At 50.4% G+C, this 23,534-nt stretch overlaps 1 protein-coding gene across 9 annotated transcripts in view; it reads right to left on the reverse strand.

Annotated features, from left to right (window-relative positions):
- The window catches only part of MEGF11 (multiple EGF like domains 11), a 333,487-nt gene extending 313,400 nt beyond the window's left edge, over window positions 1-20,087 (reverse strand). For all 9 annotated transcript variants that reach the window (XR_008992643.1, XM_036932243.2, XM_036932236.2 and 6 more), the window contains exon 1: window positions 19,914-20,087. The gene's annotated coding sequence lies outside the window, so the exon portion shown is untranslated. The remainder of the gene's footprint in view (window positions 1-19,913) is intronic.
- Window positions 20,088-23,534: the final 3,447 nt, after the last annotated feature.

Genomic DNA, 23,534 nt, shown 5'->3' on the forward strand with positions numbered 1-23,534 from the left:
TGCTCCCTTCTTCATTCCCAGAGTGCACCATTTTGTCCAGGTGCCCACTCCTCTCCAACATGACTCAGGGAAGCATGCCAGTGATTGGTTTAGGAAGGAACATGTGACCCAGTTCAAGCCAATCAGGCATGAGGAAAGCCTGCAGGAAGGCTTTGGGAAAAGTTTCCTTCCTCATAAAAGTTGACACCCAGTGAGAGACAGGCACCCCCTTCGTCCACTGGACATTGTCATCTCTAAATGTGATGACCGGAACTACAGCAGCCATCTCACCACCATGAGGTGCTAACATGCTAGCATGAGGATGCGCCAACATGCTAAGAGAGCAGCCAGAGAGGTGGGAAGGACCTGGATTCTTGTAGCTTAAGCTTTGGTGTCAGGGTTTTCTGATACTTGCTACCTAACTGATAAAGCCAAAGGAAATGTGAAATTCCATTTCTTTGGCTCTAGACTCAAAACTAGATTGCTTGAATCCAGGCCCAGAACTTGTATTTATATGCTACTCTTAAGATTGGATGTTAGGATGTCAACCTAGACAGTCCTAGGAATGGATTTGTCCTCTTGACCTTGACCTGATTCAATCCTAGGCAGAAAACACAGGCCAGGGCCCAGTCCCAGCCTCGCCACCCAACCATGACTTCAAGTCCTGAAAGACCAAATCCAAGCAGGGGCCCTGAGCACATACGCCACAATGGAGGTAAGATCCTAGAGCCAGGCCCTGCCCCTTGGGAACCAAGTCTCATTTCATTCTCCATTTCCACTGCCTTCCTCTGCCACTGCCCCATAAATCTCCAGTTTATTAATCTTTACATGAAGCAGCCAGTGCAGGATCCTGATTTACTCCCTGTTCATAAAACGCTAAGAAATTAAAGGTGGAAATTACCCAGAAGGACACAGAGCCTCCACTGGGGAGCCCCAGAGCAATTCCTGGCCCCAAACCAGGCCCTCCCTGCCCTTCCCACCTTCAGAGCTCAGGATCCGGTGATGTCATTGCATCGTCCTCCCCCACAGCCCAGAAACAAGGGGCGCCTCCCCACACTTCCACACTTCTCGACCCAGCTCAGCAGAAAGCAGGAAAGGAGGCACCACTGTGTCCCTGAAAACCCATTTCAGTCTCCTACTTTTTGACTATTTTCCTCTTCTTAATTCCCTTTTGCTACACATGTGGTGGGAGGGGACAAAAAATAGGGAGCTGATTAAAACAATTCAAATGCTAAAATATGTAACAAATCTAGAGACATGACCAGGAGGGAAAACGAAATGTACGAAATGACTTTACCATCTACGTGTCCCAATTGTTTGGGATCATCCTCATTTCTCAAGTCTCTGAGGCCACCTGTACATCATTCACCCCAACACTCCCCAAAACCCTCCCGGTACTCAGAACACCGATGATCTCTAAATCCAGCAGAGCCTGCATCCCCCTAACAAAACCCTGGTCAGGTCTCAAGGCTCTGAGGTTCCCACATCTTACAGTCCACCCCAAAATTGGCTGCCAAATCCCACCTCTTCCCTGCAGGTCAGGGATAGACACAAGCAGGTATCATATCTCAAATCAAGGGCAAGGTTTATCCTAGTTCAATAATAACAATGCATCTTTAGCCGAACTGTGTGCCAGAGATGACTGTGTACTGGGTCCCTGTTTGACCAGACCCCTGCTCCTGAGACTCTCACTGTCAGTTTGAAGTTATAAGATTGTAATAAGCAGAGCACCAGGGGAACAGAAACACAGATCACTTAGCCCAGTGGAGGGAGGGGAAGTTAGGGAAGGCTTCCTGGAGGAGGTGGTGTCTGGGCTGAAATGTGATGGATGAGTAAGAGTCAGCCAGACTAAGGAAATAGGCAGGGTCACTGCAACAGAAAAGAGCATGAGCAAGGCACAGAGGTGTGACACACCTGGGGGAGGGGAGACTGGAAGCAGGTCATTGCTACCAGGGCATAAAGTACAGGGTGGACAGTGGAGAGAGGACAAGGAGAGGCAGCTGGGCCTTGACTGCTGTGCTGATGAGCTTTGACTCTATCCCAAGGGCAATGGGGAACCATTAAAGGGTTTCTGACAGGACAGGGACATGGCCCACTTCTCACTTTAGAAAGATCCCTCTGCCCGTCACGGGGAGCAGGACTGGGAGCGACAGGAGAGGAGGGAGGCGTCCCAGGCAAAAGGCGACAGGGTTCAAGGCAAGTCAGAGGGCTCCTGAGCGGGGAGCAGCTTTTCGGTCTGGGGGCATCAGCTATGTGTGCCCTCAATACCATTCAAGGTTAGGAAGAGGGAGGGGCCACGGCCTGGGGGCCCCATGGGGGTACGGAAAGGGCTGTGCTGGAGGGAAGGAAAGCAGCTCAAAGCCCAGGCCTTTGGTCCACGAGGGGTCCTCTGGGAGGCTCTGCGTCCGCCAGGCCACAGTGGCTGTGTGCAGGCAGCCTTCCCCTTACTCCTAGTCCCCCCTACCTCTGCTCAGCCTCCTCTTCTCGCCCAGGTAGGGAGGAGGTTCTGCCTGTCCGCAGTCCATTTCCTGGCCACATGAGAATGGAGGTGCAAGGGCCAGGCTGAGATGGGCAGCTCACCCCCACCCCCCATGTGGTGCCTACCGTCTCATACTGGAAATTCACCTCAATCCTCATTCTCAGGCCTCTCCATGTGCTATGTGTGGGCCACCCCCCACCCATCACCAGGCTCCCCGTCCTTTGTCTACTGACACCACTATCCAGGTGCCCCTCACTGTCGGGGTTCTAGCACCTGTGTGCTGACCTCCATCACGCCTCATCACACAGGTTTATCGGGTCTGTTCATTTCCGCTGAGGCAGGGCTTCAAGGACAGGGACCATGGTTCCTTCATTCCTAAGCCTGGTGCTGCTTGAAGCCTAGTGGGAGAAACCTCCCGTGTGGCCCTATGATGGGCTTTCTTTCCTGCGGTGCCCAGTCTGCCCGGAGAAGGTGTGTTTCCAGACAACAGAAGCTTGATGCCTGCCTTATCTCCTTCCAAACCACACCCTCCTCAGCCAGAAATGACCACCAGCTGCCAAACCAATACCCCCACACCCCGCAGAAGCAATGTCCTTGCTGTGTCACCTCCAAATAAGGAAACAAGCAAGCATGATTTCAATGCCTGACACGTGCCATTAGCTCTGCTTCTCAAATAATCCTGCAGAGTAGGATTGCGGCTGCCATTCTACTCGCTCAGAGACTGAGACTCAGAAAAGCTAAGCCACTTGCCCAAGTCACACAGCTCACAGTCCAAGTCGAAACCTCCCAGCCCTCCTGAGAAGTCCTCTGGCACGCAGGGAGGCCCAAACGTGACCTTCGGTTGAGTTACCTCTCTGGCCTCAGTTTCCTCATCCAGAGAGTGGGATAGCAGGAGGCCCTCCCTCACACTGGTCTGAAAGGACTGAATGAGATAATCCACAAAGAAGCTGGCACACAGCACTCTCCCACACACAGTCATTGCCCTGTGTGGCTCAATGCTGTCTGGAGGGCAGGCGGCCCGCCCAGGGTGTCCCGCCTCCATCGACTCCATGGGAGGGCAGGGAGAGAGGCATACTCCTGAATGATAAGTGAACCAATAAACCAATCTTTTGGTCTGGGTGGGTATAAATTATAGCAGGAAGCGTTTTGGGTTGGTGTCTTCTGTGGCATTAGAGGTATCATTAATTATGTATTAAGTGTTTGAAAGGAAAAGACATCAGTAGCCTATAGGATGTATTTGCATAGTAATAAAGGATTGATTAGATGCAATATCTATACAGAGGGCTACTGGGATTCAGGTCCCGAGGCTTCGCAGTGGTGGTAAATTACAGCCACAAAATCTCTGAGATAGTAAATAATGGTGTCCCAATTGCTGAAGGGACTCTCAGTGCCTGCTGATGAGAACAGGGCAGCCACCCAGCCAGGAAGGGGGAAGCAGAGCAGGGCCCACACCCCAGCTTCTGGCGTCTGGTTTTCCAGGTGGGCAACCCCTCCCAGCACCCAGCCCTGAGCTGGGCCAGAAACGCCTGGCCCCCTCTGCCGGCAGATGTTCCAGAGAAAGGCTCAAAGCTGCTTCCTAACCCTGGGTTTTGCTAAAGGCTCTTCTGCAATTCCCTCTGGGAGTTAACTGCCCAAGTAAAAGGAAAATGCATGTGTTGCTTCTCAAACTGCGGGCTGTGTGTCCCGTTTTAACGAGGAGGTGGGAGGGCTGGAGCAGAGCTTCTCCCACTCCTGGGGGGATGAAGGCCACAGAAAGCCCTGTCGTAGGAAGCCCCAGGGAGCCCCAGAGGCAGTGGGGACAGGCTCCCACCTGAATGGTGGTGCCATTACCGGTGTTTACTGTGTTCCGGGCCGGGTCTAAGCCCACAGCATGGATTAACTCATTTAACTGTCAGAGCAGCTCTGTGCGGCTCTGTGCTATCCCATTGTACAGGTGAGGAAACTGAGGCTCAGAGAGACGGCCCTAGAAGCACTGCTCACTCCCTCCCCTCTCTTGGGCTATTAGTTAGGTGTCATATATTTTTATTGAGACCTTGCCTAGCCACTCAGTTTTAACTCCAACCCCTCCCCACCCTATCACTCCCTCTCCACTTTTCCTGCTTTTCTCCATGTTGCTTGTCACCTTCAAGAGCCACTGCTATCCTCCACAAGGAGGGATTTTAGTCTGGCATGTATCATTCACTGCTGCAGCCCCAGCAGCTAAAACAGGCCCAGTACATAGGAAGTGCTCAGTACACAGCTATTAAGTATGTAGACGTTCAGTCACCTGCCCAAGGTCACCCAGCTTTTAAAATGGCAAGTTTGGGGTTCAAACCACAGGCACTCTGGTCCCTGACACAGTGCTTTGAATCACCACACCTCACCCAAGAAGGGAATCTTCCTCTGTGACTAAGACATGCATGGGTGCTATCAAGGGGCCCCGCCTTACCACGATGAATGGAAGTCCATGGCCAGCCGCGGCCTCTGAGGCTTGTCTGTCCCCTCGCTCCGAGCTGGGAGTGCCAGGGCTTCTGTAAACAGCTCACGTCTGCCTCTTTGTGGGCAAGGACAAGCAGACCAGAAAATGGACCCTCTCCAAACAACCCCCATGTTATGTTAGTGACTGAATGTTTGTGTTCCCACAATATTCATATGTTGAAGCTCTAATAACCCCCAGTGTGGCTCTATTTGGATAAGGAAGTAATTAAGGTCAAGTGAGGTCATAAGGGTGAGGCCCTGACCTGTTAGGATTAGGGTCCTTATCACAAGAGACACCCGGAAGCTTGCTCTCTCGTGTCCCCCGCATGCGCCTTCTCTCTTGCTCTGGCAGCCACCTGCAGGCCAGGAAGCGTTCTCACCAGACACCAGATCACCCAGAATCTTGATCTTGAACTTCCAGCCTCCAGCACTGTGAGAAAACAGATGTCTGTGTTTGAAGCCACCCAGGCTGTGGCCTTCTGTTGCAGCAGCCTGAGCAGACTAACAGACCCCGTCACTGCTGAGTGGATCTTTTGCCTGCTCAGGAATGCTGATGGCTCCCCACAGCCTGCAAGGTAAGGTCCGGACTCCAGCACCTGGTCTCAACACTGCATTAATTAACTGACTAACAGTGGTTGGATGAGACCCTATTTGGTGCCTTCCCCGATTTGCTTGGCCCCACCCACCTCTTAGACTGTCCACTACCTTCTCCATGGACAGCCAGGCGGCCACCATGGCCTGGTCTCATCTGACACCGCCGGCTGTCTTAGCCTCCCCTGGGGTGGGGCCAGGCTCTGGAACAGCCTCCACTGCACGCACTACAGGAGCTGTGGCCACTCCAGTGCCCAGGCTCAGCCCACCAGAGGCGCTGGCTTTTCTTGCCACTTCCAGCTCAGCTGAGGCGCCATGCCACAGGCCATGGGGTTTGGGCTTCTCCACGTGACAGGGCCCACACGTGCAGGGGAGTAAATGCCCCACAGGGAAAACCTGGACCATTGAGAGGCCATGATGCTATCAGATGAACTTTCTCCCTTGTACACTCAGTGACCACTCTGCGTCAGGCGCCCCACTCCACCTGACTGCAGACATCCCTCATGACTGAGCGACCAGCTTCTTTCCTCACGACGCTGAGGCTGGCGGACGTTTGCTTTCCCTCCTCTCCTTTTCCTCTCACTCTCCTTGCCTGAGACGACACCCCTACCTGCAGTAAAGCACCAGCACCAAGTTTTGCCTCAAGTTCTGTTTCCTGGGGAAACCAAGCCTGCTGAGCTGGAGATGGGCCCTTGATGCCCAGCAGGACTTGCTCAGAGCAAAGACACACAAGAGAAAATGAATGACTTGACTTTGAGAAAGAAACAAGATGCTGCTGACCCCTGACCAGGCGAGAGTGGGGACCTGAGTCCCTGACAACACGTCCAAGGAATCTTCTGCTTCCCACACTTCCTCCCCAAGGGGAAGCACCCAGCGGGAGGCAAAGGCAGCCCAACTTACCTGAGGGCTTCACTTCCTAGAAGGCACTGAAGGGAGTCAAGCCTGCTGCCTGTTGCTAGTCTGAAGAACCTCTGAAGAACAATTTATACTAACATGTCAAAGACATACCATGGAACCTCTCTTCCCTAATGGAGCCCATGGGGACTGGCAGTGCTAATATTTACTGAGTCTTTACTGTGTTCCATGCACTAAGCTAAGCCCTTTATCTGCACTGTTCGTTTAATCGTCACAACAACCTTAGGCACTATTATTAGCATCAACTACAATTACTATTCCCTCTTTACAGATGAGAAAAATGGGCACCCAGACAGGTTAGGTAACTTGCCAGAATCCATGCAGCCAGAACTGAGACCCGTATCGGACGTTATGTTGAACATAGTGAAGGCCTGTAAGGAAGATACTTTTTGGGTACAGCCCTCCTGGAGAAGCTTTTTGGGTTGGTATTTTCTATAGCTTTAGAATATCATCAATTATGCATTAGGTGTTGGAAAAGACAAGACATCCTTTGCTCCTTGGTTTCCCATAAGGCCAGACCTGGCCTCACAGTCCCTTCCCAGCCAGGGATAGTTACAGAGGTGCTAAGATATCTGAGGTGGCCCTTCCTTTTCATCCCCACAGGAGCAAGTTAGTAGGAGCTTGAGAACTAGGAGACAGGACACAAGGTGGACTGTATTTGCCCCTGGTTTGACATGACATAGTAACTACCCATAGAATAAGAAAGTCTTCTCCCCCAAAGTGCTCCTGACAGAGTCCCAGGGCCTCCACCCATGGAACCAGTCCTTCTGTGCAACAGGTTTCTGGGGCTTCCTTCCCTTCCAGCCCCCAAGTCAGAGAGGGAGCTCTGGACCAGAAAGAATAAAAGAAAAAGCAGCAATTTTTAATGACCTTCAAGAAAACCAACTACATTTTACCTTGAAAACTGCAGAACTGAAAGCAGTCTATGTAGACAGTGCAAATGATATGCATGTGATATGCAAACGTAAATGCAAATGAACCAGGGGCCAGCCAGCTGAGGTGCCCACAGGGAGGTAGAGGAAAGTGGACCAAGGGCAATTTGGAAGCATTCCAGGGACCTGGGGTCAGGGACTTGGGTGAGTGTTTGGGCAGGAGACCTTAGAGAAGACCCCAGGTGCAGGGCTCTTTGTGCACCATAAACCTTCCCCATCCCACCCAGCTCTTCCCACCACGCCAGCCGTGCATTACACACACACCTGTGCACACACTCACGCACATGACCATTGTCACCACGCAACATCGCATTCAAGTGCGCACACACGGTCATGGAAACACTGACGCAAACAGCCACTCACAAACACACATAGACACACTCACTTCCCCACTCCACCACACACTCAAAAACCAACACATGCATGACAGCAGATACACACACAAACACGTGCAGAAACATACCAACAAAGACAGAGAGACCCATACAGCATCATGAACACAGGTGTACACATATCCACACTGACCCATTGCAGTCAGTCAGATAAACCTACCTGGAAAAGAAAGAAATCTAGATGTACTGAATACCTACTGTGGGGGGCCATGATGTTGGAACTTTAAATCCTCGTTTAATCTTCACAAAGCAACATGAAGAAGTGAGGGTGATAATCCAATATTTACTGACAAGGAAAAGGAGTCGCAGAGGAGAACTGGTAGCCCAAGTTAACCCAGTAAGCAGCAGGACCCAACTTCCGCAGTAACACGGTGCTGCAAAATCCTCCCTCCCCAGTGGAGCCCTCCCCATGTGGTGGGACCCAGGAATCACTGTCACTTCCCTCTTTGTCCCCTTGCTGGTCCTCTGGCCAGTTGTTAACCCCATCTGGTTTGCTCAGAGGCAGTCTTGCCCTTCCACCGCTTTGGCTAGGGGGTGGTCTATGATGCAACCTCACATTAATTCTAGAAATGTACTGGGGGAGGAGGAAATCATTTCTTTCAACTCAAATGGGATACAAGACAGGATTTCCAGTCACTGCCTACCTCTGGGAGAATGTTCACCCTAGAAGAATGACTCTTTCCCAAAAGTATACAAACTTCAAATGCTATCCTGCCCACCCCTTCCTACACACACACTGAAAAAGAAATGTGCTTTTCAGGGCAAAGAATGAATAAGATTTCTCGCTTCCTGCCATTAAGTCACTGTGTAATCTTGAGCAAGTGGCCCCCATCCTAGGGTCTCAGTTTCCTGATTTGCCTGGAAGAGGAAAGACAAGCTGATTTCCAAGGTCCTTCAAACTCCCACTTTCCCTCTCCCAGATAGGACAAGAGCCTGAGGCTGACAGGTGTCCCTCAGTGTTCCCCAGAACTGTCCCCTGGCCTTGGAGACTCATTGCTAATGCTGGGATCTGGGAGGTGCTAAGGCCTGGACCCCTTAGGGGAGGACAAGATCAGACACAGACCAGGGTCAGGAGTCACCCATCACCCCCAGCCTCTGGCCTGCTGACCTGAGATACTCTACCCACCCCTGGTAACCTCGAGAGGTTAGGAGGGAGGTCAACTGGGAGCAGGGAACCTTAAAGTATAATCAGAGCAAGTCGGAGGAGTTACAAAATGTCAAAATGTTGGTTTTGAGTGTATTTTAGGGCTTCAGACTCTCTTTCCAAATTAATATTCATGGAAACTGATATGCCATTTATTTGCATATGTAGACTGTTGCTCATCTACTGCAGGATAAAAAAATTTGGGGGTGTTTTTAATTATTGTATTTATTCTAAGCTTGGATGATAAAACAGACAGGTCAGGCAGGGGAAGGGCACTTCCAAGGGCAAGAGTAGGTTTCAAATTATTTTTGCTCTGAGGCAAGGTGGGTCCTAGATACACAGGAGTAAGTCACCCCTACCCTGACCCGCCAAACCAATTCCAGAACAGCCCTCTGAGATCACCCCAGATTCCTGAGATAGGCCCAACCTCAGGAAGCCTGGCCACCACAAATGTCCCCACATGAGCCTCTGGGAAACCAAGCCTGCCACTGTCACTCAAGGTCACCGTTGAGAGGCAGGCACCAGGTTTGGGGTATGACTTTGGGCAACTTACTTGAACTGTCTGAGCCTATTTCTGAGGATGGTGACCTGCTTTGCCAAAGTTGTTGTAAAACACAAACTAGAGTGCTATGGAGATGAATGGCAGTGATGGTCATACAACATTATGAACATATTTAATACTATTGAAATGTATTCAGAAATGGTTAAGATGGGAAATTTTATGTATTTTACCATAATAAAAATAAAAATTAAAAAAACCCCAAAAACCTGAAAGTAAATGCACCAAAAAAGTGCTTGCTCGTTTGGAGCCCTAATAAAGGTGGCAGTTGTCAAGGTAGCTCTGTGGCAGTAACCAGCATCCCCCTCCCAGGTGCCCTCAGAGAAGGCGCCATCCCTGCCGCTGCCACCTCAGGATCTGAGGATTGTTCCTAAGTTCTGTCCTCTTTACTGGCTCCCCTCCTCTTTTCTCCACTAAAGAACATGTCTTAACTGCTCCACCAGAAAGCTCTGAGTCTGCTGTGAGAATCTAGAGGTTCCCAGATTACTCCAAGTCCGCGTATGCTCATCATTCAAAGCACCCTGAAGCCTGGTGGGGGTCTGTAGAGAGGGAGACAGTGAAGCCTGGAGGGAAGTTCCTGGGCTCTGAGTCCTGCAGACCTGGGTGGAACCTAGATGCTACCAATGACAGACGGAATCTTGTCACTCTCATCTGCACAGTGGGAATAACACCTTCCTCAATTCTACCTACCTCTTGAAATAATGGTGCATTTCAAAGGTTCAAAACATAGTCTCTAGCACTGCGATTGCAGAATATAAGCAGCAGTTCCAGCATGAACTCTTTCAGACCACTGGGGGCGCTATTTTAAAGAGCTCAACAGCTGTTCTCAAACAGGGGTTCCTCGGGCTCTGTAAAAATTACCATTGCGTTTTTATTTCTGGGACCAAGCATCGATACTCAGTCTCAATGCCCAGTTTTGCACCAGGGTGTAGAATTAAACAGCACTCCTTTAATTGTGTGGGTTAATGAGAAAAAAGCCACAGCCTAATACACAAATGCTTTTGGGCACATGCCGGCCAAATGACCCCCGCAGCAGGTTGCAGGAACAAAGTTTCACAGTCATTCCAGTTGAGAAAAGCAGGGGAAGAGCTGAGTCACCATGGGGCACCTGGTGGAGGAAGCAACCAAAATGCTCCATGCAGCCAAAACCACGATCACGTGACAAGGGGTGATTTAGTCTCAGTGGAAAAACATCATCACATTAAATTAATATTGTTAATCCGAATGTTATTGGCTTTGTAGTTTGCATTTTAATTTATAAACTTGTTTGGGTTTTAAGAATGTGTAAGGTTATAAAGCATAAGTTGTTTATGCCAAGTTTTGTGTTTATATATATTCAAATAGTATTAAATTAATAATTTAAGACAATATTGGAAATCTGTGGGAAGCTTTTTCCCCTTTGGAAACGGAACCATCTGTACATTTCTCAAGTTTTAAAACCATTGGTCTAAAAACTAATGCAAAGACCAACCTGGGGAGTAGTTTGGGTCCCTAAAATCAGATTTATTGGTCATTTTCTTCTACAATGGATAGGAGAGAGCAGGTTTGGCTGAGAAGAAAATGCAATAGAATGGATGTGAAGGTTAAATGACTTGCCCAAGGTCATTCAGAGGACAACCTCCACACCCAGAATCCTCCCTTGGATGGCAGCAAGGTCTCAGCAATCTTGGGTGAATTCCTTCCTCCTCTGCTTCTGGAATATCTTATCCCTTGTTGAGTGGGCAATAGAGGCTAATAAAGGAGCTTCTTCACATACTAACTCTTCTCCCTCCCCTCTCAGAGCCAAAGTTGCCCAAGTTGTTGAGAAAGGTGGATTCCTCTTCCCAGCTCAAAGTACTCCAAGAATATCTGGAATAAAAGATTTCCTGTCTGTTGTGAAGGGACAATGGGCATCTTGTGAAAAAGGTTCCACCCACAGATATCTGCAGAGCCTACCTCTTTCCCACCTCTGAAACTAGCATCACCAAGAGGTAGACACTGAGCCCAGCTCTGTGCAGGGTCTCAGAGAGGGGAATAAACTGGTTTCGGGAAGTTGGTTCATTAGGGAGGTGAGATCTACGGAGGGAAACCAGCCAGTATGCGTTCAAGGGCTCTGCTGTTTAGTGAAGAGACAGTTGTAGGAACTCAAAGGAGAGGTGGATTGATGAGAGATGGCAGAGATGGAAGCCCTCTACAAGGCGGGGAACCTGAGCGGAACTGTGAAGATGCAGTAGGACCTGGCTGAGCAGAGGGGAATGGCCTTTTAGCCAGGGGCACACAGCTGCAAGAAGGGTGACCCTGTTTCTGAGACAATGAAGAGGCTGAAGATGAGGAGCTTCACCTCCTATCAAGCTCCCCTCCTTCTCTCCACGGCTACCTTCTTGCTGATTCTCACACTTACCAGGTCATTTCTCACCTCAGGGCCTTTGCACTTACTATTCCCTCTGACCCAGATATCACATGGCATCCTTCCTCTCAGTCTCTGCTCAGACATCACCATCTGAGGCTTTTCCTGACGACACAGTGTTAAACAGCAGCATTCCATCACCATAATACCCCTTTATCCTGCTTTTTTCTTCATTGTAACCATTACAAAGTATATTATATAATGTGTCTGTTCTTACCATCTGCCTCCCCTCACTTCAATGCACGTTGTGTGTTACACTGAGTATGTGGTCAATGTTCAGTATCTATAAAATGAATGAATGAGAGGAAGGAAGTATGCTGTAGAAGTTGGAAGAACACCAGTCATAGCTCCTGGAGCTGGCAGACCGCCAAGAGACCACCTTCCTGTTAAGTCAGCACTGTCTCCCTTCCACAGGTAAGACACCAGAGACACTTACGAGGAAGGGTGGCAGGGGAGGGTGGATGGATACAAAGGGTCAGATGGGGGAAAAAGGGCCGGCAGAAGATTTCAGAAAACCTGGCTCAGACCCAGTTTGATTCCACTAGCAGAATGTTTTACGCTCTAAAAGGACTCTCTGGCCCAGGCTTCAGGGTGGCAAGAAAGATGGTCAAGGTGAAAAGGTGCGTGATCACTATGAGCCACAGCCCACCAGGAGGGGGAGGTCCTCAAGAAGATGTCACAGCAAACACTGGAGTTTAAAAAGCTCCCAGACATACTCTTGGGACTAAAGAGGGCCCGAGTCTCGTCAGAGACAGGAGACAGGAGGCAGGGGACACAGCAAATGGGGAAAAAGAGACTGGGTGGACAGGGCCCCAACAGGGTCGGGAGACCTCAAGAGGATGTACGAAACAGAGCCTGGAGGAAAGAATTGACCTCGCCTTTCATTCTGCCTCCTGCCGGCTTAGTGGGCTTGGCAAACCACCTAACCTCTCCCAGCCTCCACTTCCTCTTCAGTAAAATGACGACGGTGACCCCAACTTCACGGGGTTGTTACAAGGCTTGAATTAAAACAGTTCCTTGGATAAATCACCTAAAGTAGTGCTAGAGCAGGCATTCATCAAACGTAGTCTCTTCCCCAAATCGAGGTTAAGATTTAAAAAAGGGAAAAAGATTAGCTGACTTTTCAGGTAAATAGTCTTATTTCCCCTATTCCTGTGATTTATTAATCTAATAATTATTTATTTAAATAACTAATTTATTTATAATTTATTACTATGCACTGAAGTACCATGTGCTTCCTGGCCACAATGCGGGATACCAAGAAGAATTCACCCCCATCCCATCTCGGACCTCAATGGTCCTGCTTCCAATTGGGAAGACAAGGAGCATTCCAAAGGAAACGCTGAGCCAGGACACCAGGGGCATCTTATTAAGCACTGGCTCTGTGGTGTAAGCAATAATTGCTACAGAAGTTCAGGGGAAGGGAAGATCAATGCTTTGAGATCACTGAGGGCTCTGGGGGTCAGGGAAGGTCTAACGAGGATGCAGCTCTAACACTGCCCTGGAAGGAAAAGGTGGTTGGGCTTAAACACAGAGAAAGCAGAACGGGAAGCAGAGTTGGTGAATCCCAGCAGATAAAGATGCGGAGACAGGACATGGTAGGTTGTGGAAGCTTGCAAACATCTGTTTGAGGAGTTTAGGCTTCAACACTGAATACTATGGGGTAAAAAATGTAAGGTAACAGGTAGGTAAAAAATGATGCTTTAGGGTTACTTGAAGGAAAGTGAGGTGGGAGTCTGAGACATGGCATCCAAGCAACATAATGTCTACAGCCACAAATTCCAGACTCATTGCCACCTCTTCTCTAGAATTCCAAACTACCCTATTTGCAGAGCCCTACAGACAACTCCTAGAAACATGTGTCCCCATGTACCCCATGCACTATGTCTCAAGGATGAGAGATCAGAGCAGGAGATCAGTGTGATCACCCTGCGAGGTGGAAAGAACCTGGACAAAGTGGATGTCTCATGTTACAAAGGGGGACTTATTTCAAAGAAACATAGTGAAAACAAAAGAAAATCAGTGCTTGCATATTGGAAATAGAAGGAGATGGGCATCAAAAGTGTTGCTAAGGTTTGGAACCCAAGCATCTGTGCTGCCAACAGCAAAAATGAAGAATCCAGAAGGGCAGATGGCTTGAGAGATGGGAAGACATTAAATTTCATTTTAGGCATGTAGATTTTATGATGGCACCGAGACATCCAAATAATAATAATATCTAATCGTCACTGAAATATAGTATGAGAAGTGGAGATTGATGGGTAATCCAGGAATAGAATCCAAGACTGCAAAGAAGCTACCATGATTTGCCTCCCAGAACCACAACCAGCTACATTTAGACTGTCAAAGACACTATGATTGTAGAGAGATCTCATTTTGGCCTAACAGTTCCATTTTACCACTGATGAAAGAAAAGCATGAGGGCATAAGTTGGGCAGAAGGAGCTCATACCCATCCACACCTAAATGCTAGAGTTACAGAATGCACTGTGAACCTCCTCCCCCAGGAAGCCTTCCATAACTACTGTGGCTCCCACTGATATGCTCCTTCTACCACGGTTGGTCTGCAAGTCATAATTATTTATTTACTCTCTATTTTGAGTATTTGATAGTCTACATGGTCTAGTCCTCACATGTCTCCTACACTAGATTGCAATTCTTTGGTGTCAGAAATCAAATCTTCAGATAATCTACTTCTTGTATGGAATCAAGTGTAATTATTGGGTTAATTTAGATTTATCTTCCCAATAAATCCCCATTGCACAGATGAGTAAGCTGAGGCACAAAGAAGTGAAATACTTTGCCCAGGGCCACGGGGCTAACAAGGAATAGAAAGAGAATTTACACCCAGGCCTTAAATTGTACAGCAGACATGGTTGGTTGCTCTTTTCTTCTTTCTAAAAGCATCCTAATTTTGTTTCTCTCTGAGATCCATCCAACACATAAATCAAGATTGTTGTAGGCCAAGTACGATGGCCTCCTCCCCTTGCCTGTGTTTGGTTTCAACATGGACATGTGATTCATGATTCCAGCCAATGAGACATTAGGAAAAGTCTACTGAGGGGCTTCTGGGAAAGGTTTCCCTCCTGCCTTTTCTGCCTCTGTACATTACTGTTAAGACTGTAATACCTGGAAATGCTGCAGCCATCTTGTGACCTTGAGAAAAAGGAAAGATAAAAAGAATCTAGAACTTTCATATGCTGTTGAACCACTGAAAAACCAAGCATGTGCAGAATAGCCCTCACCTCCTATAACGGGAGATACTAAATTCCTTATTGTTTCAGCCAGTTGAATTCAAATTTTCTGTTACCGGCTTCATCCAAGGGTGCTTGTTACAATAGATACCTGAGCCAAGCATTATGAGAGATATATAACAAGTATAAGTCCTGGTCCCTGACCTCACCGAGCCTATCACAAGATTGGATACTCAATAAGTGTTCGATCTACCTCTGCTTGCACTCCAGTTACAGGGGATATATTCCCTGAAAGCATCTTTCTTCCCTTTACTCTAAGTTTAATTGATTACCTCTAAGTTTCAGCCTCACCATTTGACTGGTCTCAACGTTACTAACCAGATCCCTCCCCATCGCTTCTCCCCATCTCTGAGGCTCAAAGCAAGATACTTGGGCTTGGCCCAAAGAGACCATCGGTGAAACTCTGCATTCCTAAACATTTGTTCTTTGAAATGTCTTTCTCAATTAGATCTCACCCAAATGTTTGAGAGTCAGGCTGAATTCCAACTTCCTGCTCCAGAACAGACATGTTGAGCCTGCATAATTACTGCAGCCAGCTTCATTTGCTATAAAAACATGGATTTTTGCTCCTTCTCAACAGTAAAATAATCAATAAATAAGATCCAGATGAAAAATGCCAGCATTTAGGAGAACAACTCTTTTACAGTTCTTTTCTTTGGGGTCTAATTAACACATTGGGGATAAAGTGTGCTGTTATATTTACCCAACCAGCTAAGCTAAAACACAAACTTTCCTTTCTTCCTGCTGAGATACTGCTTCACATCAGAAATATAGGTGAAACAGACTAACAGAGTTTCAAAACATTCCAAATGTTCAACAAATGGATCTGCAAACCTGTGATGTGGACTTCCTCCAACTCCTCCCTGTTCATACTGGCTATTCAATTTTTTTCTCTCTCCCCTAAGAACACATTGTATAGTTACTGTCAAATGAAACACAGATAGTCCCATTAGCAGAAGCAATCTCTCTCTTTCTTATAAATGAAGAAGACATACCTTTTTGGACAATGACCACCCAGGCCATGAAAGTTTCATGAAGGGCTCTCACAGTGGATGACACCTTTTCAATTATAACACTGCTAAAATAACCCCCGACAGAGCCACACGGCATGGAGCGTACATCCAACACAGGACACCTATTTATTCTCTAATTATATTGCAACATATTCTCTGTGTGTGTGTACTGATGATGAAGATAAAATATTCTTTTTAATTCTATGGCCTCCTGGGGGGGAGGGAGAGGGGATTGTACATAGGCAAATACTGATAGTTCCTAGTGCTAAATCACAGGCTTTGCTTCAGACTGCCCCACTGGATAATCTCAAGAAAATCACTCACTTTCCTTTGTTCTACCACAAGAGTGGTCTTCTCTAAGAGTGGTCCCAGGACCCAGAGCATTAGTATCACCTGGGAACTTGCTCAAAATTCAAATTACTGGGCCCACTCAGGACTCACCGAATCAGAAACTCTGGGTGGAGCCTAGCAATCTGCGTTGAAACAAGCTTTCGGTGCTGAAGTCTGAGAATCAGTGATTACAAAATAGGAAAGGGAGCATCATTTTAAATTGAATCAGAGATGGGGGGTAGGGCCAGGGCTCCTTTCTGCCTACTTGTCCCAATTGGCAGAGTGCAGGCTCCATTTACCCATCAGGGCAATGGGGCTACAGAGTTCACCAAGTAGCTGTGGATGCTGGAATTGAAGAAGCCCATGGTTACCTGGCACCAATCTCTATGGATACCGAGCAAGATCACAGCTGCCAACACTCACCAGCTCCCTCCTGCCATACCTGACTGGCAGAAGCTCTGCAGAGCAGTTCTCCAATGCCATATCTAAGGTCATCAATGCAGCTACCAGTGGGTTACACCTGGCAACTAGGAGCTGGGACCATAGAAGCCCACAGACTCTCCAAATCTCATAGCCAACAGCTTCAAGCCTTTTTTACCTCAGAGCCTTGAACCACTAGAGGAGAGGCGCAGGATTCTCTTTGTTCTGTGGTCCCATTTCAGCACTTCTTCAGATGTCTTTTGTGTATTTGCCTCCACACTACAACTAGACTGTAAGCTTGTGGAGGATGGAAGCCTAGAATGTTAGCATCATGAGGTATGGGATGCTGCCTGTCTGGTTCATCGCTGTATCCCCAAGGCCAAGACTGGTGCCTGGCACAGTGCAGGAGCTCAAGAGCTGTTTGTTGGCTAACTACTCCTAGGACAGTAAATGCCTTGCCCATCAGAGGTCCAATAGTAGGTCCAAGCCCTCAAGTATCTAAATTCTAGAAGTTACGGTTGAAAAGAGATAAAGAAACTCTTTGAAACCTCAGGGAAGGAAAAACGGAAAAGCAAAAGTAGAAGCCTGAATATTTCCCAGCTGGAGCCACAGCCTTGGGCTCACAGGGTGCTGACTTCCCAGCCAGTTGCTCACCCTAGATCTGAAACGAAAGACCTCTGGGGTCAGGTTCAAAGCTTGAGTTCTGAGCAGCTGGCACCTCGCCTGTCCTTGTGCTTCTCTCTCTAAGGCTAAATTCTCATTGGCCCTGACTCTGCGGTCCTTTGACCAGCCACTTAACAAGTTGTGAGCTTTCCTGCCTCTCTCATAGTACTCAAGCCTGATGCACAATCCTCCTCCTTTCCTAACTGGTAATCTACCCAAGGCTCAATTGCAAATCCTCCCTTCCCCAGAAACCATCCCTAACCCTATCCCCTCCAAAAGGGATTTCACCTGAGACTACCTATACTCGCTTCCTTGGTTACAACACAAGGATTGCTGTTTCCTGTGGGTTGTACTTTATGGGGCTGGGCTAGGTCTAAGGGCTCCCTTTACCCTGCGATTTTGATGCAGGCACAGGACAGGTATGCAACAAACTGTCACCTAAGTGATTTATCCTGAGAATAACAGCGCCTAACAAGAGAATCCAGAGACCAGTCCTCTGCCTCTAACCTCATATTCAATCTTCAAAGCCTGCCAAGAACAGGCTGTGGCCTGCGTGGAACACTTGCCCTGTGCTAAGAAAGCGGTCACGTCTGCATAGAGCAGTAGAAAAAGCCGTGAACTAGGACTCAGGAGACCTGGTTTACATTCCTTTCCACCCTTAAGTGCAAAAGGTGAGTCCTTTCACTTCTCTGGGCCTCAATTTGCTGATCTGTGAGATGAGGTAGAGATTTCAGTTGTGGACCCTTGAATTGCTATGGCTTAAACAATATAAGAGTAACGGAGAGAGCGGTGCGTGGAGTGCACCTGCCAAAGCCCGCCAAAGGAGCTGAGGATGCAGCGCTCGCTGCCGGTCGGTTCAACACCCTTCAGGGATCCCGCCCAACCTGCAAGGGACAGGGGCAGAGGGCCCCTCTCCACAAAGTCCCCAGTTCTCGGTCCCACTAAACCTGCTTTGAACCTTTCTCTAGAACCTCTCCAACAAAGAGGGTTGCGAGGCCAGGTTCCTCTAGCTCCGAGGAAGCCGCACTGGAAGGCGAATCCGGGGCTCCGGGAGCCAGCGGACCCAGACTAGCCCCCGCTCGCTGCCACCTGGCGCGGTAATTAACCCCTGCTTCCCCGGCAAAGCGCGGGAGGGGCGCTGCTGCCGCGGCCCAAGTACACTTGCCCGAGCGAGCTGAGTTGGCTGGGATCCCAAACCACCGAAAGGCTTCCGCCAGCCTGCCAGAGGCCCTGTTCTATCCGCTCCCGCAGGGACGGAGTGGAAGATCCTGGAGCGGAGCCACTTGGAAATATTTTTCTAGAGAACAGGACGACGCGGGAGCGAAGCCGACCAGCCTCGTAGCGCACGGGCTAGAGCGGACGGATCGCGAGCAGCGGCTACCGTAAGGCGGAGCCTGGGGATTCAGGTCCGGGAGAAAACAGCCAAGGCTCGGGGGCTCCGGGAATAGTCAAGCCCCGGCTGTGCGCCCCCAGGCTCCCGGCGGGTAATGACTCCGTGCCACTTAAGGACCTTGACTCCCGCAGGAAACGACTTTCCATCTTTCTAAGTAGTCTTTTTTCTAACAGATTAGGACAATAAACCTAGTGCGGGAGAAAGGCGGCTGCCCTCTGTAGCTCCGGGGGGCCACGACGACCACCCAGGTAACCCACCTCCAGCACTGCAGCCCCGGGCCGGGCGAGAAGTTGGGAACTTCCAGACCGCGCTCCAGGAGCGCACGAGTGACTCGCTTCTCTTTCAACTTCTTGAGCGAGGGTCGCCGCCGAGGGCAGGAGGGACGTCCGGGAAGTCAACCCACAGGGTGTCTGGTGTTCCCGACCTCCCCGGAGAGAATCGGGAAGGCAGCGTGAAAAGAAGATGAAAGGGGGATACGTTCCGTTTGGCGCAGAAGCGCGCACGGCACGGGCTTGGGGGCAGAGAGGCTCTCGGCGGGCCACGGCGGGGGGTCTGGCCGCGCCCTGCAGGCTCTGTGCCCCGACCCCCGCAGGGAGGGCACCCGTGGGACGGCGCGCAGTCCGGGGGTGGGAGTCCCCAGACCGCGGGGGGCGGGCGGGGGCTCTCCCGAGGACAACCGCGCCGCACCGTTGCGCGCGGGTCTTACCGCCCCGGGCGCTGCTTCCCGACTGCGGCCAGAGGGCCCGCGCCGGGGCGCCCCACGTTCAGCCCGGACCCCCGGCGTTTTCCCAAGCCCCGGCATCCACCACCTCCCCGCGCCAAACTCGGCTTCCGCAGCCCGGACCCGAGCGGGGCAGAGGGGATGGATCCACGGCACCGGTGGAAAGTTAGTCGCGAGCTGCAGAACACGCTCCCCGGGACCGGAACCCCCAGCCCCCGTGCCCCGGTGTCCCCGTGCCCCCAGCGCTGCGAGGTTCCGCGTCCTCTGTCCCCGCCCCGCCACCTACCTGCTTCCGCAGGCGGCCCTGGGCTCGGCCGGCCGGTCCCTCGGTTTGTCGTCCGGAGCCTGAACCGCGCCGGAGCGCCGGAGCTGCGAGCGGCCCAGAGCGGGGGCGGGCGGCGGGCGGCGGACCCCGCGAGCTGGTGAGCGAGCCGGCGGGCGGCTCGAGCCCCGGCTGCTGCCGCCGAGCCAGCCCCGCCCCTCCGCGCCGCGGTCCCTCCCCTCCCCTCCCCCCCTGCTCTCGGCTCCCTCCCTTCGCTCCCCTCACCCCTTTTTTTCTCTCTTTTCCCTGCTTCGGTCCTTTCAGACCCTGCTCTCTCCAGCACGCTAGCTTCCTTTCTCCTTTCAGCCTCTCTCTAGCTTTCTTTTGGGTTCCTTTGCACTGATTCAACCTTTCCCAGCATCTCTCTCATCTCCCTGCGCACGCCCCCCCACACACACACACACGCCGGCTTTGCGTTCTTCTGCTCGTTTCCTCGGCCCCTCTTTCTCTAACTCCCCTCTATTTCTCTTTCGTATTCTGTCTTCCTTTCAGCCTTTTCCCGTCTTCATTTCCCTTCCCGTCCCTACTCCCCTTCTCCCTCAGGGTGGGGCACAGTGGCCGTCCTGCTGCCTCCTTTTCGTTGAACCGAATGGGAGGTGTCCGCAGCGGGGAGGGTCGAGAGGGACCGGGAGCAACCCCCTCCCGCCCGCGCTGGTAACAGGCTTGGGGACCGAGAGGGGGGGACCAGGGCTGGAGCAGCGTCCCAGCCGGCTGGGGGAAAGGCCAAGAACTCGGTGTCGGGCCCCTGGGCAAACTGGCTGCGCCCGCCTGGTGAGCTGCGGAAACCGAGACCTAGAGAGAAGGGAGCGAGGGACTCCCTCGCGAGGTCGGCCCCAGAGGCAGGGCCCAGACCGCCACGGCTCCTCGGCGCAAGGCAGGCTCCTCGCCCGGCCCGGGAGGGTGCCACAGGCCCACCACTCGTTCCAGCTTCTCTGCCTGTCCCAAGCTCCAGGCTCCGAGGGAGGAAACCTCCTCCCTTCTCCACAGCACCTTGGGTTCCTCACAGCCCAGAACACAAGCAGGGGGCTGAGCCCGAAGGGTGGGAGACCGGTTCCAATGTGGCAAAAGAAAGCCTTTCTCTCCTTCCCCGTTCTCCAAGCAATGCGGGACTGACCAACGCTCTCCTGCTTACCGGGGATGGAGGAGCTGCGCGGTGTTTTGCTTCTGTAGTTTGTCTTCTTTTCTCCTTGAACTAAAGAGCAGGAAGTCACAGACTTGGGGAAAGGTGCTGAACACACCTCAGGGGAGGGGATTTGTCTTTTGCGGGAGTCTAACAGGACACATTGTCTGGGGCTTTGAGAACTGAGTATCTGTACATGTGTTTGAGCACCTAGCTCTTCCAACTCAACCACTGAAAATCAACTTCATTCTGAGCCTGATGCAGCCCGTCTCACCCTAGAAGCTTTTTCAGCCCAGTGGGATCCAGAGAAGAGATATAAGGTTCTGCTTCCCAGGGATCTCATTCTGCAGCTCCTGCTTTGTCAAGGCAAGATCATGATTCTCCTTGTTTCACCCCCTAATTGCTGGGGCCAGAGTTTGTTCCCCTTCAGGACTATCCCTTCCACGTCACCAACCAGAAGCAGACCCTCCACAGAGCCCGGGAATGGAAACCTACTTTGGGATTTTGGCAAAACCCCAAACATATATCCCATTGAGTTTCCTACCTTGGGACATCAAATCAAATAAAGAGCCCCCTGCCTGGGCCTCTGTTGCTCACACCACAGAACCAGAAGGAGCTAGTCAGGGCTGGGACAAGGATGAGGCAGGAGAGGCAGCTAGGCACTAATTTAAGAAGGCATTCACTATCTGGTGCACAAGTGCAGATCACCATTGGAGAATGATTGCCCCCTTAAATCCTGCATCCTGGGAGTCTTCCTGCCTCTCCCAACCCTGACCCTGCAGTCAGGTCTTAGAGCTGTTCCTGACCACTCCTGTTTACTTAGTCCATCTCTGCACCTCTCTGGCCTTCAGTGTCCCCACCCGACTATGAAGAGGCTAAAATAGATGTTGTCTAAGGTTTCCCCAGCTCTGATTTTTTGCAGTCAGTGGAGATCAGAGATGCCACAGGCTAGGAGAATAGGTTCTCACTTGCTAGGTTTGGATTCCAGCTCCACCACTTCCTGTTTGTGACTCTGGGCAGCCACTTAACCTCTTGTAACCTTAGTTTCCCTATCAGTAAAATGGCTCAGTACTGTGAGCCCCATAAGGATTAAGCCAAATAATGCACATAGTAGCACTTGAAACTGGTGGCAGTTAATACTGTGCAAGGGAGTTGTTTGCATATGTGTTCTTCATTGTCACGTTCCCTTTTGGATTATGAATTCCAGCTCCTACCAAGGCCCCCACCCTCACCTCCATGTGGTAGCCATCCATTTATAATTTTCAAACTGCAGTTCTAATAGGTTTGGGGATGTAGACAGGTCTTCCTGGATAGCCACTCCACCCTGTCTCAACTAGCAAGTGCTCAGGAAGCAACCAGCTCCCCATTTTCCTCTCACATACTCCTGCATTGACAGGTGAAAATTGTGTTGCTGGGGGTAGCTGGCCCGCTCCACCCTGGGCTGGGGATTGCCTGGTTTTCTGCCATACTCTAAAAAGCCGCACAGATCTATAAAGCGGCCCCTTCTCCACCCACGTGGCAGGTCTCCAAGGACACATGTCCCAACAGAGCCAGGAACACTTTCAGCACACATCTTGGAGTCAGCTTGGGGTCGTGTTGGAGCCGTGATCCATCATTTGCTAGTCCCTGAGAGCCTGCTTATGGGAGGGCTGCTTTGCAGATCCCACTGCTGTGTGTATATTCAACCAAGCTGCAACAAGTTTATTTTGGAAGTTATGGTAACATCTAAGACAAGGGTACTCATGTAAGGCATAATCTGAGACAAAAGTCCACTATGCTGAGCTACAAGCCCTGTCCTCAAAAAGCTTACACTCTAACTGGGGCAAGAAGACTGTAAAACAGGAGTAGAATGAGGTTGATTGATAGCAGGAACCCCAGAAGCAGACACTCAGGTTCAAATCCTGACTCTGTCACCTGTTAATATGTGAACTTGAGCTACTTACATGTTCTCATCTGCAAAATAGGAATGCCAATGAGATAAGCAGTACTATGATCCCCACCTTACAGAGAAGGAAACTGAGGCTCAGAGAGAACTACCTGGCTCAAGGTTACACAGAAAGTAGAGCTGAAGTCAAACTGACTTCATAGCCCTTGTCCCCACCCTTTACCTTCTCCCTTCAGCCTCTCCAACCTTCTTTCTCCAGGGCTCCCCAGAATTACTTCTTTACAAAATGGCATCTGAAACCCAGTTCATTTCCACCTCTGGGTGCTTCAGCCTGGATGGAAGTGGACAGTGAAGAAGCCAAAGCTCTGGTGACCAAGGTGGGAGGGCCTTCTCCTTCTTAAAAATAAATGACCAGAGGCTAGGATGCTGGACCGCCTGTGCAGGATGCAGACCATGAAGGGCCACACCTTTTCTTCACTCAGGTATACAGGTAATTCCCCTTGTCCTTTCCTTGCTGAAGGATCACCTTCCCCCACCCCCATCTTTCTGCCGAGCCCTGACTCAAAGCCCCAGGGAAGAA

Source organism: Manis pentadactyla, chromosome 11 (genome assembly GCF_030020395.1).
Source record: "Manis pentadactyla isolate mManPen7 chromosome 11, mManPen7.hap1, whole genome shotgun sequence".
NCBI lineage: Eukaryota > Metazoa > Chordata > Mammalia > Pholidota > Manidae > Manis > Manis pentadactyla.